Source organism: Hypomesus nipponensis, chromosome 28, assembly GCF_054491055.1.
Source record: "Hypomesus nipponensis isolate SF chromosome 28, ASM5449105v1, whole genome shotgun sequence".
In the NCBI taxonomy this organism is placed as follows: Eukaryota; Metazoa; Chordata; class Actinopteri; order Osmeriformes; family Osmeridae; genus Hypomesus; species Hypomesus nipponensis.
In genome coordinates, this window is record NC_140388.1 from 930001 (window position 1) to 942500 (window position 12500).

At 46.8% G+C, this 12500-nt stretch overlaps 36 non-coding genes and 6 pseudogenes across 36 annotated transcripts in view; all 42 read left to right on the plus strand.

The window, feature by feature from the left end:
- The window catches only part of LOC146218397 (5S ribosomal RNA), a 119-nt gene extending 18 nt beyond the window's left edge, over positions 1–101 (plus strand). Inside the window, exon 1 of the ribosomal RNA XR_014751573.1 lies at positions 1–101. This exon is cut by the window's left edge and continues 18 nt beyond it. This is a non-coding gene — a ribosomal RNA (5S ribosomal RNA).
- A 180-nt stretch (positions 102–281) lies between these two features.
- LOC146218398 (5S ribosomal RNA) lies at positions 282–400 on the plus strand. Its single transcript, XR_014751575.1, has one exon. It is a non-coding gene; the product is annotated as a 5S ribosomal RNA (ribosomal RNA).
- Positions 401–570: 170 nt separating this feature from the next.
- On the plus strand, positions 571–689 carry LOC146218399 (5S ribosomal RNA). Its single transcript, XR_014752609.1, has one exon. It is a non-coding gene; the product is annotated as a 5S ribosomal RNA (ribosomal RNA).
- A 170-nt stretch (positions 690–859) lies between these two features.
- On the plus strand, positions 860–978 carry LOC146218400 (5S ribosomal RNA). Its single transcript, XR_014752392.1, has one exon. It is a non-coding gene; the product is annotated as a 5S ribosomal RNA (ribosomal RNA).
- Positions 979–1150: 172 nt separating this feature from the next.
- Positions 1151–1269, plus strand: LOC146218401 (5S ribosomal RNA). Its single transcript, XR_014752865.1, has one exon. It is a non-coding gene; the product is annotated as a 5S ribosomal RNA (ribosomal RNA).
- A 174-nt stretch (positions 1270–1443) lies between these two features.
- LOC146218402 (5S ribosomal RNA) lies at positions 1444–1562 on the plus strand. Its single transcript, XR_014751576.1, has one exon. It is a non-coding gene; the product is annotated as a 5S ribosomal RNA (ribosomal RNA).
- A 180-nt stretch (positions 1563–1742) lies between these two features.
- Positions 1743–1861, plus strand: LOC146218403 (5S ribosomal RNA). Its single transcript, XR_014751577.1, has one exon. It is a non-coding gene; the product is annotated as a 5S ribosomal RNA (ribosomal RNA).
- A 200-nt stretch (positions 1862–2061) lies between these two features.
- On the plus strand, positions 2062–2180 carry LOC146218404 (5S ribosomal RNA). Its single transcript, XR_014751578.1, has one exon. It is a non-coding gene; the product is annotated as a 5S ribosomal RNA (ribosomal RNA).
- Positions 2181–2352: 172 nt separating this feature from the next.
- On the plus strand, positions 2353–2471 carry LOC146218405 (5S ribosomal RNA). The gene has a single exon (XR_014751579.1). It is a non-coding gene; the product is annotated as a 5S ribosomal RNA (ribosomal RNA).
- A 168-nt stretch (positions 2472–2639) lies between these two features.
- On the plus strand, positions 2640–2758 carry LOC146218406 (5S ribosomal RNA). Its single transcript, XR_014753083.1, has one exon. It is a non-coding gene; the product is annotated as a 5S ribosomal RNA (ribosomal RNA).
- Positions 2759–2930: 172 nt separating this feature from the next.
- LOC146218407 (5S ribosomal RNA) lies at positions 2931–3049 on the plus strand. The gene has a single exon (XR_014751580.1). It is a non-coding gene; the product is annotated as a 5S ribosomal RNA (ribosomal RNA).
- A 194-nt stretch (positions 3050–3243) lies between these two features.
- LOC146218408 (5S ribosomal RNA) lies at positions 3244–3362 on the plus strand. Its single transcript, XR_014751581.1, has one exon. It is a non-coding gene; the product is annotated as a 5S ribosomal RNA (ribosomal RNA).
- A 170-nt stretch (positions 3363–3532) lies between these two features.
- On the plus strand, positions 3533–3651 carry LOC146218409 (5S ribosomal RNA). The gene has a single exon (XR_014752610.1). It is a non-coding gene; the product is annotated as a 5S ribosomal RNA (ribosomal RNA).
- A 186-nt stretch (positions 3652–3837) lies between these two features.
- Positions 3838–3956, plus strand: LOC146218410 (5S ribosomal RNA). Its single transcript, XR_014751582.1, has one exon. It is a non-coding gene; the product is annotated as a 5S ribosomal RNA (ribosomal RNA).
- A 186-nt stretch (positions 3957–4142) lies between these two features.
- Positions 4143–4261, plus strand: LOC146218411 (5S ribosomal RNA). The gene has a single exon (XR_014753094.1). It is a non-coding gene; the product is annotated as a 5S ribosomal RNA (ribosomal RNA).
- A 170-nt stretch (positions 4262–4431) lies between these two features.
- On the plus strand, positions 4432–4550 carry LOC146218412 (5S ribosomal RNA). Its single transcript, XR_014751583.1, has one exon. It is a non-coding gene; the product is annotated as a 5S ribosomal RNA (ribosomal RNA).
- Positions 4551–4736: 186 nt separating this feature from the next.
- On the plus strand, positions 4737–4855 carry LOC146218413 (5S ribosomal RNA). Its single transcript, XR_014751584.1, has one exon. It is a non-coding gene; the product is annotated as a 5S ribosomal RNA (ribosomal RNA).
- Positions 4856–5025: 170 nt separating this feature from the next.
- On the plus strand, positions 5026–5144 carry LOC146218414 (5S ribosomal RNA). Its single transcript, XR_014752611.1, has one exon. It is a non-coding gene; the product is annotated as a 5S ribosomal RNA (ribosomal RNA).
- Positions 5145–5314: 170 nt separating this feature from the next.
- On the plus strand, positions 5315–5433 carry LOC146218415 (5S ribosomal RNA). The gene has a single exon (XR_014751586.1). It is a non-coding gene; the product is annotated as a 5S ribosomal RNA (ribosomal RNA).
- A 180-nt stretch (positions 5434–5613) lies between these two features.
- Positions 5614–5732, plus strand: LOC146218416 (5S ribosomal RNA). The gene has a single exon (XR_014751587.1). It is a non-coding gene; the product is annotated as a 5S ribosomal RNA (ribosomal RNA).
- A 170-nt stretch (positions 5733–5902) lies between these two features.
- LOC146218417 (5S ribosomal RNA) lies at positions 5903–6021 on the plus strand (annotated as a pseudogene).
- A 190-nt stretch (positions 6022–6211) lies between these two features.
- LOC146218418 (5S ribosomal RNA) lies at positions 6212–6330 on the plus strand. The gene has a single exon (XR_014752551.1). It is a non-coding gene; the product is annotated as a 5S ribosomal RNA (ribosomal RNA).
- A 188-nt stretch (positions 6331–6518) lies between these two features.
- On the plus strand, positions 6519–6637 carry LOC146218419 (5S ribosomal RNA). Its single transcript, XR_014752612.1, has one exon. It is a non-coding gene; the product is annotated as a 5S ribosomal RNA (ribosomal RNA).
- A 170-nt stretch (positions 6638–6807) lies between these two features.
- On the plus strand, positions 6808–6926 carry LOC146218420 (5S ribosomal RNA). The gene has a single exon (XR_014751588.1). It is a non-coding gene; the product is annotated as a 5S ribosomal RNA (ribosomal RNA).
- Positions 6927–7108: 182 nt separating this feature from the next.
- Positions 7109–7227, plus strand: LOC146218421 (5S ribosomal RNA). The gene has a single exon (XR_014751589.1). It is a non-coding gene; the product is annotated as a 5S ribosomal RNA (ribosomal RNA).
- A 170-nt stretch (positions 7228–7397) lies between these two features.
- LOC146218422 (5S ribosomal RNA) lies at positions 7398–7516 on the plus strand (annotated as a pseudogene).
- Positions 7517–7704: 188 nt separating this feature from the next.
- LOC146218423 (5S ribosomal RNA) lies at positions 7705–7823 on the plus strand. Its single transcript, XR_014751590.1, has one exon. It is a non-coding gene; the product is annotated as a 5S ribosomal RNA (ribosomal RNA).
- Positions 7824–7997: 174 nt separating this feature from the next.
- Positions 7998–8116, plus strand: LOC146218424 (5S ribosomal RNA; annotated as a pseudogene).
- A 198-nt stretch (positions 8117–8314) lies between these two features.
- On the plus strand, positions 8315–8433 carry LOC146218425 (5S ribosomal RNA). Its single transcript, XR_014751592.1, has one exon. It is a non-coding gene; the product is annotated as a 5S ribosomal RNA (ribosomal RNA).
- Positions 8434–8615: 182 nt separating this feature from the next.
- On the plus strand, positions 8616–8734 carry LOC146218426 (5S ribosomal RNA). Its single transcript, XR_014751593.1, has one exon. It is a non-coding gene; the product is annotated as a 5S ribosomal RNA (ribosomal RNA).
- A 192-nt stretch (positions 8735–8926) lies between these two features.
- LOC146218427 (5S ribosomal RNA) lies at positions 8927–9045 on the plus strand. The gene has a single exon (XR_014751594.1). It is a non-coding gene; the product is annotated as a 5S ribosomal RNA (ribosomal RNA).
- Positions 9046–9215: 170 nt separating this feature from the next.
- On the plus strand, positions 9216–9334 carry LOC146218428 (5S ribosomal RNA; annotated as a pseudogene).
- A 190-nt stretch (positions 9335–9524) lies between these two features.
- LOC146218429 (5S ribosomal RNA) lies at positions 9525–9643 on the plus strand. The gene has a single exon (XR_014751595.1). It is a non-coding gene; the product is annotated as a 5S ribosomal RNA (ribosomal RNA).
- Positions 9644–9831: 188 nt separating this feature from the next.
- Positions 9832–9950, plus strand: LOC146218430 (5S ribosomal RNA). The gene has a single exon (XR_014752613.1). It is a non-coding gene; the product is annotated as a 5S ribosomal RNA (ribosomal RNA).
- A 170-nt stretch (positions 9951–10120) lies between these two features.
- On the plus strand, positions 10121–10239 carry LOC146218431 (5S ribosomal RNA). Its single transcript, XR_014751596.1, has one exon. It is a non-coding gene; the product is annotated as a 5S ribosomal RNA (ribosomal RNA).
- Positions 10240–10421: 182 nt separating this feature from the next.
- Positions 10422–10540, plus strand: LOC146218432 (5S ribosomal RNA). The gene has a single exon (XR_014751598.1). It is a non-coding gene; the product is annotated as a 5S ribosomal RNA (ribosomal RNA).
- A 170-nt stretch (positions 10541–10710) lies between these two features.
- Positions 10711–10829, plus strand: LOC146218433 (5S ribosomal RNA; annotated as a pseudogene).
- A 186-nt stretch (positions 10830–11015) lies between these two features.
- Positions 11016–11134, plus strand: LOC146218434 (5S ribosomal RNA). The gene has a single exon (XR_014751599.1). It is a non-coding gene; the product is annotated as a 5S ribosomal RNA (ribosomal RNA).
- A 174-nt stretch (positions 11135–11308) lies between these two features.
- Positions 11309–11427, plus strand: LOC146218435 (5S ribosomal RNA; annotated as a pseudogene).
- Positions 11428–11627: 200 nt separating this feature from the next.
- LOC146218436 (5S ribosomal RNA) lies at positions 11628–11746 on the plus strand. Its single transcript, XR_014751600.1, has one exon. It is a non-coding gene; the product is annotated as a 5S ribosomal RNA (ribosomal RNA).
- A 182-nt stretch (positions 11747–11928) lies between these two features.
- LOC146218437 (5S ribosomal RNA) lies at positions 11929–12047 on the plus strand. Its single transcript, XR_014751601.1, has one exon. It is a non-coding gene; the product is annotated as a 5S ribosomal RNA (ribosomal RNA).
- A 190-nt stretch (positions 12048–12237) lies between these two features.
- On the plus strand, positions 12238–12356 carry LOC146218438 (5S ribosomal RNA). Its single transcript, XR_014751602.1, has one exon. It is a non-coding gene; the product is annotated as a 5S ribosomal RNA (ribosomal RNA).
- Positions 12357–12500: the final 144 nt, after the last annotated feature.

Here is a 12500-nt window from a genome sequence, read left to right on the forward strand (position 1 = left end):
CTGGCAACGCCCGATCTCGTCTGATCTCGGAAGCTAAGCAGGGTCGGGCCTGGTTAGTACTTGGATGGGAGACCGCCTGGGAATACCAGGTGCTGTATGCTCTTTTGCTCATTCACTTAGAAACTGAAATCTTGCAATATGCACAAGTAGTCCTTCATGAAAGGGGCTGGAAGCTGTTTTCATTTTGACACGAGAGAGAGAGAGAGAGAGAGAGAGACCACCTTGCATTGTCAATTGCTAAATCTGTATATGGATAAGTAGCCTATGGTTGTCAACTTATTTCGTACGGCCATACCAGCCTGGCAACGCCCGATCTCGTCTGATCTCGGAAGCTAAGCAGGGTCGGGCCTGGTTAGTACTTGGATGGGAGACCGCCTGGGAATACCAGGTGCTGTATGCTCTTTTGCTCATTCACTTAGAAACTGAAATCTTGCAATATGCACAAGTAGTCCTTCATGAAAGGGGCTGGAAGCTGTTTTCATTTTGACACGAGAGAGAGAGAGAGACCACCTTGCATTGTCAATTGCTAAATCTGTATATGGATAAGTAGCCTATGGTTGTCAACTTATTTCGTACGGCCATACCAGCCTGGCAACACCCGATCTCGTCTGATCTCGGAAGATAAGCAGGGTCGGGCCTTGTTAGTACTTGGATGGGAGACCGCCTGGGAATACCAGGTGCTGTATGCTCTTTTGCTCATTAACTTAGAAACTGACATCTTGCAATATGCACAAGTAGTCCTTCATGAAAGGGGCTGGAAGCTGTTTTCATTTTGACACGAGAGAGAGAGAGAGACCACCTTGCATTGTCAATTGCTAAATCTGTATATGGATAAGTAGCCTATGGTTGTCAACTTATTTCGTACGGCCATACCAGCCTGGCAACGCCTGATCTCGTCTGATCTCGGAAGCTAAGCAGGGTTGGGCCTGGTTAGTACTTGGATGGGAGACCGCCTGAGAATACCAGGTGCTGTATGCTCTTTTGCTCATTAATTTAGAAACTGAAATCTTGCAATATGCACAAGTAGTCCTTCATGAAAGGGGCTGGAAGCTGTTTTCATTTTGACACGAGAGAGAGAGAGAGAGACCACCTTGCATTGTCAATTGCTAAATCTGTATATGGATAAGTAGCCTATGGTTGTCAACTTATTTCGTACGGCCATACCAGCCTGGCAACACCCGATCTCGTCTGATCTCGGAAGATAAACAGGGTCGGGCCTTGTTAGTACTTGGATGGGAGACCGCCTGGGAATACCAGGTGCTGTATGCTCTTTTGCTCATTAACTTAGAAACTGACATCTTGCAATATGCACAAGTAGTCCTTCATGAAAGGGGCTGGAAGCTGTTTTCATTTTGACACGAGAGAGAGAGAGAGAGAGACCACCTTGCATTGTCAATTGCTAAATCTGTATATGGATAAGTAGCCTATGGTTGTCAACTTATTTCGTACGGCCATACCAGCCTGGCAACGCCCGATCTCGTCTGATCTCGGAAGCTAAGCAGGGTCGGGCCTGGTTAGTACTTGGATGGGAGACCGCCTGGGAATACCAGGTGCTGTATGCTCTTTTGCTCATTCACTTAGAAACTGAAATCTTGCAATATGCACAAGTAGTCCTTCATGAAAGGGGCTGGAAGCTGTTTTCATTTTGACACGAGAGAGAGAGAGAGAGAGAGAGAGACCACCTTGCATTGTCAATTGCTAAATCTGTATATGGATAAGTAGCCTATGGTTGTCAACTTATTTCGTACGGCCATACCAGCCTGGCAACGCCCGATCTCGTCTGATCTCGGAAGCTAAGCAGGGTCGGGCCTGGTTAGTACTTGGATGGGAGACCGCCTGGGAATACCAGGTGCTGTATGCTCTTTTGCTCATTCACTTAGAAACTGAAATCTTGCAATATGCACAAGTAGTCCTTCATGAAAGGGGCTGGAAGCTGTTTTCATTTTGACACGAGAGAGAGAGAGAGAGAGAGAGAGAGAGAGAGAGAGAGAGAGAGACTACCTTGCATTGTCAATTGCTAAATCTGTATATGGATAAGTAGCCTATGGTTGTCAACTTATTTCGTACGGCCATACCAGCCTGGCAACGCCCGATCTCGTCTGATCTCGGAAGCTAAGCAGGGTCGGGCCTGGTTAGTACTTGGATGGGAGACCGCCTGGGAATACCAGGTGCTGTATGCTCTTTTGCTCATTCACTTAGAAACTGAAATCTTGCAATATGCACAAGTAGTCCTTCATGAAAGGGGCTGGAAGCTGTTTTCATTTTGACACGAGAGAGAGAGAGAGAGACCACCTTGCATTGTCAATTGCTAAATCTGTATATGGATAAGTAGCCTATGGTTGTCAACTTATTTCGTACGGCCATACCAGCCTGGCAACGCCCGATCTCGTCTGATCTCGGAAGCTAAGCAGGGTCGGGCCTGGTTAGTACTTGGATGGGAGACCGCCTGGGAATACCAGGTGCTGTATGCTCTTTTGCTCATTCACTTAGAAACTGAAATCTTGCAATATGCACAAGTAGTCCTTCATGAAAGGGGCTGGAAGCTGTTTTCATTTTGACACGAGAGAGAGAGAGACTACCTTGCATTGTCAATTGCTAAATCTGTATATGGATAAGTAGCCTATGGTTGTCAACTTATTTCGTACGGCCATACCAGCCTGGCAACGCCCGATCCCGTCTGATCTCGGAAGCTAAGCAGGGTCGGGCCTGGTTAGTACTTGGATGGGAGACCGCCTGGGAATACCAGGTGCTGTATGCTCTTTTGCTCATTCACTTAGAAACTGACATCTTGCAATATGCACAAGTAGTCCTTCATGAAAGGGGCTGGAAGCTGTTTTCATTTTGACACGAGAGAGAGAGAGAGAGACCACCTTGCATTGTCAATTGCTAAATCTGTATATGGATAAGTAGCCTATGGTTGTCAACTTATTTCGTACGGCCATACCAGCCTGGCAACGCCCGATCTCGTCTGATCTCGGAAGCTAAGCAGGGTCGGGCCTGGTTAGTACTTGGATGGGAGACCGCCTGGGAATACCAGGTGCTGTATGCTCTTTTGCTCATTCACTTAGAAACTGAAATCTTGCAATATGCACAAGTAGTCCTTCATGAAAGGGGCTGGAAGCTGTTTTCATTTTGACACGAGAGAGAGAGAGAGAGAGAGAGAGAGAGAGAGAGAGAGACCACCTTGCATTGTCAATTGCTAAATCTGTATATGGATAAGTAGCCTATGGTTGTCAACTTATTTCGTACGGCCATACCAGCCTGGCAACGCCCGATCTCGTCTGATCTCGGAAGCTAAGCAGGGTCGGGCCTGGTTAGTACTTGGATGGGAGACCGCCTGGGAATACCAGGTGCTGTATGCTCTTTTGCTCATTCACTTAGAAACTGAAATCTTGCAATATGCACAAGTAGTCCTTCATGAAAGGTGCTGGAAGCTGTTTTCATTTTGACACGAGAGAGAGAGAGAGACCACCTTGCATTGTCAATTGCTAAATCTGTATATGGATAAGTAGCCTATGGTTGTCAACTTATTTCGTACGGCCATACCAGCCTGGCAACACCCGATCTCGTCTGATCTCGGAAGATAAGCAGGGTCGGGCCTTGTTAGTACTTGGATGGGAGACCGCCTGGGAATACCAGGTGCTGTATGCTCTTTTGCTCATTAACTTAGAAACTGAAATCTTGCAATATGCACAAGTAGTCCTTCATGAAAGGGGCTGGAAGCTGTTTTCATTTTGACACGAGAGAGAGAGAGAGAGAGAGAGAGAGAGAGACCACCTTGCATTGTCAATTGCTAAATCTGTATATGGATAAGTAGCCTATGGTTGTCAACTTATTTCGTACGGCCATACCAGCCTGGCAACGCCCGATCTCGTCTGATCTCGGAAGCTAAGCAGGGTCGGGCCTGGTTAGTACTTGGATGGGAGACCGCCTGGGAATACCAGGTGCTGTATGCTCTTTTGCTCATTCACTTAGAAACTGAAATCTTGCAATATGCACAAGTAGTCCTTCATGAAAGGGGCTGGAAGCTGTTTTCATTTTGACACGAGAGAGAGAGAGAGAGAGAGAGAGAGAGAGACCACCTTGCATTGTCAATTGCTAAATCTGTATATGGATAAGTAGCCTATGGTTGTCAACTTATTTCGTACGGCCATACCAGCCTGGCAACGCCCGATCCCGTCTGATCTCGGAAGCTAAGCAGGGTCGGGCCTGGTTAGTACTTGGATGGGAGACCGCCTGGGAATACCAGGTGCTGTATGCTCTTTTGCTCATTAACTTAGAAACTGACATCTTGCAATATGCACAAGTAGTCCTTCATGAAAGGGGCTGGAAGCTGTTTTCATTTTGACACGAGAGAGAGAGAGAGACCACCTTGCATTGTCAATTGCTAAATCTGTATATGGATAAGTAGCCTATGGTTGTCAACTTATTTCGTACGGCCATACCAGCCTGGCAACGCCCGATCTCGTCTGATCTCGGAAGCTAAGCAGGGTCGGGCCTGGTTAGTACTTGGATGGGAGACCGCCTGGGAATACCAGGTGCTGTATGCTCTTTTGCTCATTCACTTAGAAACTGAAATCTTGCAATATGCACAAGTAGTCCTTCATGAAAGGGGCTGGAAGCTGTTTTCATTTTGACACGAGAGAGAGAGAGAGAGAGAGAGAGAGAGAGACCACCTTGCATTGTCAATTGCTAAATCTGTATATGGATAAGTAGCCTATGGTTGTCAACTTATTTCGTACGGCCATACCAGCCTGGCAACGCCCGATCTCGTCTGATCTCGGAAGCTAAGCAGGGTCGGGCCTGGTTAGTACTTGGATGGGAGACCGCCTGGGAATACCAGGTGCTGTATGCTCTTTTGCTCATTCACTTAGAAACTGAAATCTTGCAATATGCACAAGTAGTCCTTCATGAAAGGTGCTGGAAGCTGTTTTCATTTTGACACGAGAGAGAGAGAGAGACCACCTTGCATTGTCAATTGCTAAATCTGTATATGGATAAGTAGCCTATGGTTGTCAACTTATTTCGTACGGCCATACCAGCCTGGCAACACCCGATCTCGTCTGATCTCGGAAGATAAGCAGGGTCGGGCCTTGTTAGTACTTGGATGGGAGACCGCCTGGGAATACCAGGTGCTGTATGCTCTTTTGCTCATTAACTTAGAAACTGACATATTGCAATATGCACAAGTAGTCCTTCATGAAAGGGGCTGGAAGCTGTTTTCATTTTGACACGAGAGAGAGAGAGAGACCACCTTGCATTGTCAATTGCTAAATCTGTATATGGATAAGTAGCCTATGGTTGTCAACTTATTTCGTACGGCCATACCAGCCTGGCAACGCCCGATCTCGTCTGATCTCGGAAGCTAAGCAGGGTCGGGCCTGGTTAGTACTTGGATGGGAGACCGCCTGGGAATACCAGGTGCTGTATGCTCTTTTGCTCATTCACTTAGAAACTGAAATCTTGCAATATGCACAAGTAGTCCTTCATGAAAGGGGCTGGAAGCTGTTTTCATTTTGACACGAGAGAGAGAGAGAGAGAGAGAGAGACCACCTTGCATTGTCAATTGCTAAATCTGTATATGGATAAGTAGCCTATGGTTGTCAACTTATTTCGTACGGCCATACCAGCCTGGCAACGCCCGATCTCGTCTGATCTCGGAAGCTAAGCAGGGTCGGGCCTGGTTAGTACTTGGATGGGAGACCGCCTGGGAATACCAGGTGCTGTATGCTCTTTTGCTCATTCACTTAGAAACTGACATCTTGCAATATGCACAAGTAGTCCTTCATGAAAGGGGCTGGAAGCTGTTTTCATTTTGACACGAGAGAGAGAGAGAGACTACCTTGCATTGTCAATTGCTAAATCTGTATATGGATAAGTAGCCTATGGTTGTCAACTTATTTTGTACGGCCATACCAGCCTGGCAACGCCCGATCTCGTCTGATCTCGGAAGCTAAGCAGGGTTGGGCCTGGTTAGTAATTGGATGGGAGACCGCCTGGGAATACCAGGTGCTGTATGCTCTTTTGCTCATTCACTTAGAAACTGACATCTTGCAATATGCACAAGTAGTCCTTCATGAAAGGGGCTGGAAGCTGTTTTCATTTTGACACGAGAGAGAGAGAGAGAGAGAGAGAGAGAGAGAGAGACTACCTTGCATTGTCAATTGCTAAATCTGTATATGGATAAGTAGCCTATGGTTGTCAACTTATTTCGTACGGCCATACCAGCCTGGCAACGCCCGATCTCGTCTGATCTTGGAAGCTAAGCAGGGTCGGGCCTGGTTAGTACTTGGATGGGAGACCGCCTGGGAATACCAGGTGCTGTATGCTCTTTTGCTCATTCACTTAGAAACTGAAATCTTGCAATATGCACAAGTAGTCCTTCATGAAAGGGGCTGGAAGCTGTTTTCATTTTGACACGAGAGAGAGAGAGAGAGAGAGAGAGAGAGAGAGACCACCTTGCATTGTCAATTGCTAAATCTGTATATGGATAAGTAGCCTATGGTTGTCAACTTATTTCGTACGGCCATACCAGCCTGGCAACACCCGATCTCGTCTGATCTCGGAAGATAAGCAGGGTCGGGCCTTGTTAGTACTTGGATGGGAGACCGCCTGGGAATACCAGGTGCTGTATGCTCTTTTGCTCATTAACTTAGAAACTGACATCTTGCAATATGCACAAGTAGTCCTTCATGAAAGGGGCTGGAAGCTGTTTTCATTTTGACACGAGAGAGAGAGAGAGACCACCTTGCATTGTCAATTGCTAAATCTGTATATGGATAAGTAGCCTATGGTTGTCAACTTATTTCGTACGGCCATACCAGCCTGGCAACGCCCGATCTCGTCTGATCTCGGAAGCTAAGCAGGGTCGGGCCTGGTTAGTACTTGGATGGGAGACCGCCTGGGAATACCAGGTGCTGTATGCTCTTTTGCTCATTCACTTAGAAACTGAAATCTTGCAATATGCACAAGTAGTCCTTCATGAAAGGGGCTGGAAGCTGTTTTCATTTTGACACGAGAGAGAGAGAGAGAGAGAGAGAGAGACTACCTTGCATTGTCAATTGCTAAATCTGTATATGGATAAGTAGCCTATGGTTGTCAACTTATTTCGTACGGCCATACCAGCCTGGCAACGCCCGATCTCGTCTGATCTCGGAAGCTAAGCAGGGTCGGGCCTGGTTAGTACTTGGATGGGAGACCGCCTGGGAATACCAGGTGCTGTATGCTCTTTTGCTCATTCACTTAGAAACTGAAATCTTGCAATATGCACAAGTAGTCCTTCATGAAAGGGGCTGGAAGCTGTTTTCATTTTGACACGAGAGAGAGAGAGAGACCACCTTGCATTGTCAATTGCTAAATCTGTATATGGATAAGTAGCCTATGGTTGTCAACTTATTTTGTACGGCCATACCAGCCTGGCAACGCCCGATCTCGTCTGATCTCGGAAGCTAAGCAGGGTTGGGCCTGGTTAGTAATTGGATGGGAGACCGCCTGGGAATACCAGGTGCTGTATGCTCTTTTGCTCATTCACTTATAAACTGACATCTTGCAATATGCACAAGTAGTCCTTCATGAAAGGGGCTGGAAGCTGTTTTCATTTTGACACGAGAGAGAGAGAGAGAGAGAGAGAGAGAGAGAGACTACCTTGCATTGTCAATTGCTAAATCTGTATATGGATAAGTAGCCTATGGTTGTCAACTTATTTCGTACGGCCATACCAGCCTGGCAACGCCCGATCTCGTCTGATCTCGGAAGCTAAGCAGGGTCGGGCCTGGTTAGTACTTGGATGGGAGACCGCCTGGGAATACCAGGTGCTGTATGCTCTTTTGCTCATTCACTTAGAAACTGAAATCTTGCAATATGCACAAGTAGTCCTTCATGAAAGGGGCTGGAAGCTGTTTTCATTTTGACACGAGAGAGAGAGAGAGAGAGACCACCTTGCATTGTCAATTGCTAAATCTGTATATGGATAAGTAGCCTATGGTTGTCAACTTATTTCGTACGGCCATACCAGCCTGGCAACGCCCGATCTCGTCTGATCTCGGAAGCTAAGCAGGGTCGGGTCTGGTTAGTAATTGGATGGGAGACCGCCTGGGAATACCAGGTGCTGTATGCTCTTTTGCTCATTCACTTAGAAACTGACATCTTGCAATATGCACAAGTAGTCCTTCATGAAAGGGGCTGGAAGCTGTTTTCATTTTGACACGAGAGAGAGAGAGAGAGAGAGAGAGAGAGAGAGATAGAGAGAGACTACCTTGCATTGTCAATTGCTAAATCTGTATATGGATAAGTAGCCTATGGTTGTCAACTTATTTCGTACGGCCATACCAGCCTGGCAACGCCCGATCTCGTCTGATCTCGGAAGCTAAGCAGGGTCGGGCCTGGTTAGTACTTGGATGGGAGACCGCCTGGGAATACCAGGTGCTGTATGCTCTTTTGCTCATTCACTTAGAAACTGACATCTTGCAATATGCACAAGTAGTCCTTCATGAAAGGGGCTGGAAGCTGTTTTCATTTTGACACGAGAGAGAGAGAGAGAGAGAGAGAGAGACTACCTTGCATTGTCAATTGCTAAATCTGTATATGGATAAGTAGCCTATGGTTGTCAACTTATTTCGTACGGCCATACCAGCCTGGCAACGCCCGATCTCGTCTGATCTCGGAAGCTAAGCAGGGTCGGGCCTGGTTAGTACTTGGATGGGAGACCGCCTGGGAATACCAGGTGCTGTATGCTCTTTTGCTCATTCACTTAGAAACTGACATCTTGCAATATGCACAAGTAGTCCTTCATGAAAGGGGCTGGAAGCTGTTTTCATTTTGACACGAGAGAGAGAGAGAGAGAGAGAGAGAGAGAGAGAGAGACTACCTTGCATTGTCAATTGCTAAATCTGTATATGGATAAGTAGCCTATGGTTGTCAACTTATTTCGTACGGCCATACCAGCCTGGCAACGCCCGATCTCGTCTGATCTCGGAAGCTAAGCAGGGTCGGGCCTGGTTAGTACTTGGATGGGAGACCGCCTGGGAATACCAGGTGCTGTATGCTCTTTTGCTCATTCACTTAGAAACTGACATCTTGCAATATGCACAAGTAGTCCTTCATGAAAGGGGCTGGAAGCTGTTTTCATTTTGACACGAGAGAGAGAGAGAGACTACCTTGCATTGTCAATTGCTAAATCTGTATATGGATAAGTAGCCTATGGTTGTCAACTTATTTTGTACGGCCATACCAGCCTGGCAACGCCCGATCTCGTCTGATCTCGGAAGCTAAGCAGGGTTGGGCCTGGTTAGTAATTGGATGGGAGACCGCCTGGGAATACCAGGTGCTGTATGCTCTTTTGCTCATTCACTTAGAAACTGACATCTTGCAATATGCACAAGTAGTCCTTCATGAAAGGGGCTGGAAGCTGTTTTCATTTTGACACGAGAGAGAGAGAGAGAGAGAGAGAGAGAGAGAGAGACTACCTTGCATTGTCAATTGCTAAATCTGTATATGGATAAGTAGCCTATGGTTGTCAACTTATTTCGTACGGCCATACCAGCCTGGCAACGCCCGATCTCGTCTGATCTCGGAAGCTAAGCAGGGTCGGGCCTGGTTAGTACTTGGATGGGAGACCGCCTGGGAATACCAGGTGCTGTATGCTCTTTTGCTCATTCACTTAGAAACTGAAATCTTGCAATATGCACAAGTAGTCCTTCATGAAAGGGGCTGGAAGCTGTTTTCATTTTGACACGAGAGAGAGAGAGAGAGAGAGAGAGAGAGAGAGACCACCTTGCATTGTCAATTGCTAAATCTGTATATGGATAAGTAGCCTATGGTTGTCAACTTATTTCGTACGGCCATACCAGCCTGGCAACACCCGATCTCGTCTGATCTCGGAAGATAAGCAGGGTCGGGCCTTGTTAGTACTTGGATGGGAGACCGCCTGGGAATACCAGGTGCTGTATGCTCTTTTGCTCATTAACTTAGAAACTGACATCTTGCAATATGCACAAGTAGTCCTTCATGAAAGGGGCTGGAAGCTGTTTTCATTTTGACACGAGAGAGAGAGAGAGACCACCTTGCATTGTCAATTGCTAAATCTGTATATGGATAAGTAGCCTATGGTTGTCAACTTATTTCGTACGGCCATACCAGCCTGGCAACGCCCGATCTCGTCTGATCTCGGAAGCTAAGCAGGGTCGGGCCTGGTTAGTACTTGGATGGGAGACCGCCTGGGAATACCAGGTGCTGTATGCTCTTTTGCTCATTCACTTAGAAACTGAAATCTTGCAATATGCACAAGTAGTCCTTCATGAAAGGGGCTGGAAGCTGTTTTCATTTTGACACGAGAGAGAGAGAGAGAGAGAGAGAGAGACTACCTTGCATTGTCAATTGCTAAATCTGTATATGGATAAGTAGCCTATGGTTGTCAACTTATTTCGTACGGCCATACCAGCCTGGCAACGCCCGATCTCGTCTGATCTCGGAAGCTAAGCAGGGTCGGGCCTGGTTAGTACTTGGATGGGAGACCGCCTGGGAATACCAGGTGCTGTATGCTCTTTTGCTCATTCACTTAGAAACTGAAATCTTGCAATATGCACAAGTAGTCCTTCATGAAAGGGGCTGGAAGCTGTTTTCATTTTGACACGAGAGAGAGAGAGAGACCACCTTGCATTGTCAATTGCTAAATCTGTATATGGATAAGTAGCCTATGGTTGTCAACTTATTTTGTACGGCCATACCAGCCTGGCAACGCCCGATCTCGTCTGATCTCGGAAGCTAAGCAGGGTTGGGCCTGGTTAGTAATTGGATGGGAGACCGCCTGGGAATACCAGGTGCTGTATGCTCTTTTGCTCATTCACTTATAAACTGACATCTTGCAATATGCACAAGTAGTCCTTCATGAAAGGGGCTGGAAGCTGTTTTCATTTTGACACGAGAGAGAGAGAGAGAGAGAGAGAGAGAGAGACTACCTTGCATTGTCAATTGCTAAATCTGTATATGGATAAGTAGCCTATGGTTGTCAACTTATTTCGTACGGCCATACCAGCCTGGCAACGCCCGATCTCGTCTGATCTCGGAAGCTAAGCAGGGTCGGGCCTGGTTAGTACTTGGATGGGAGACCGCCTGGGAATACCAGGTGCTGTATGCTCTTTTGCTCATTCACTTAGAAACTGAAATCTTGCAATATGCACAAGTAGTCCTTCATGAAAGGGGCTGGAAGCTGTTTTCATTTTGACACGAGAGAGAGAGAGAGAGAGACCACCTTGCATTGTCAATTGCTAAATCTGTATATGGATAAGTAGCCTATGGTTGTCAACTTATTTCGTACGGCCATACCAGCCTGGCAACGCCCGATCTCGTCTGATCTCGGAAGCTAAGCAGGGTCGGGTCTGGTTAGTAATTGGATGGGAGACCGCCTGGGAATACCAGGTGCTGTATGCTCTTTTGCTCATTCACTTAGAAACTGACATCTTGCAATATGCACAAGTAGTCCTTCATGAAAGGGGCTGGAAGCTGTTTTCATTTTGACACGAGAGAGAGAGAGAGAGAGAGAGAGAGAGAGAGAGATAGAGAGAGACTACCTTGCATTGTCAATTGCTAAATCTGTATATGGATAAGTAGCCTATGGTTGTCAACTTATTTCGTACGGCCATACCAGCCTGGCAACGCCCGATCTCGTCTGATCTCGGAAGCTAAGCAGGGTCGGGCCTGGTTAGTACTTGGATGGGAGACCGCCTGGGAATACCAGGTGCTGTATGCTCTTTTGCTCATTCACTTAGAAACTGACATCTTGCAATATGCACAAGTAGTCCTTCATGAAAGGGGCTGGAAGCTGTTTTCATTTTGACACGAGAGAGAGAGAGAGAGAGAGAGAGAGACTACCTTGCATTGTCAATTGCTAAATCTGTATATGGATAAGTAGCCTATGGTTGTCAACTTATTTCGTACGGCCATACCAGCCTGGCAACGCCCGATCTCGTCTGATCTCGGAAGCTAAGCAGGGTCGGGCCTGGTTAGTACTTGGATGGGAGACCGCCTGGGAATACCAGGTGCTGTATGCTCTTTTGCTCATTCACTTAGAAACTGACATCTTGCAATATGCACAAGTAGTCCTTCATGAAAGGGGCTGGAAGCTGTTTTCATTTTGACACGAGAGAGAGAGAGAGAGAGAGAGAGAGAGAGAGAGACTACCTTGCATTGTCAATTGCTAAATCTGTATATGGATAAGTAGCCTATGGTTGTCAACTTATTTCGTACGGCCATACCAGCCTGGCAACGCCCGATCTCGTCTGATCTCGGAAGCTAAGCAGGGTCGGGCCTGGTTAGTACTTGGATGGGAGACCGCCTGGGAATACCAGGTGCTGTATGCTCTTTTGCTCATTCACTTAGAAACTGACATCTTGCAATATGCACAAGTAGTCCTTCATGAAAGGGGCTGGAAGCTGTTTTCATTTTGACACGAGAGAGAGAGAGAGAGAGAGAGAGAGAGAGAGAGAGAGAGAGAGACTACCTTG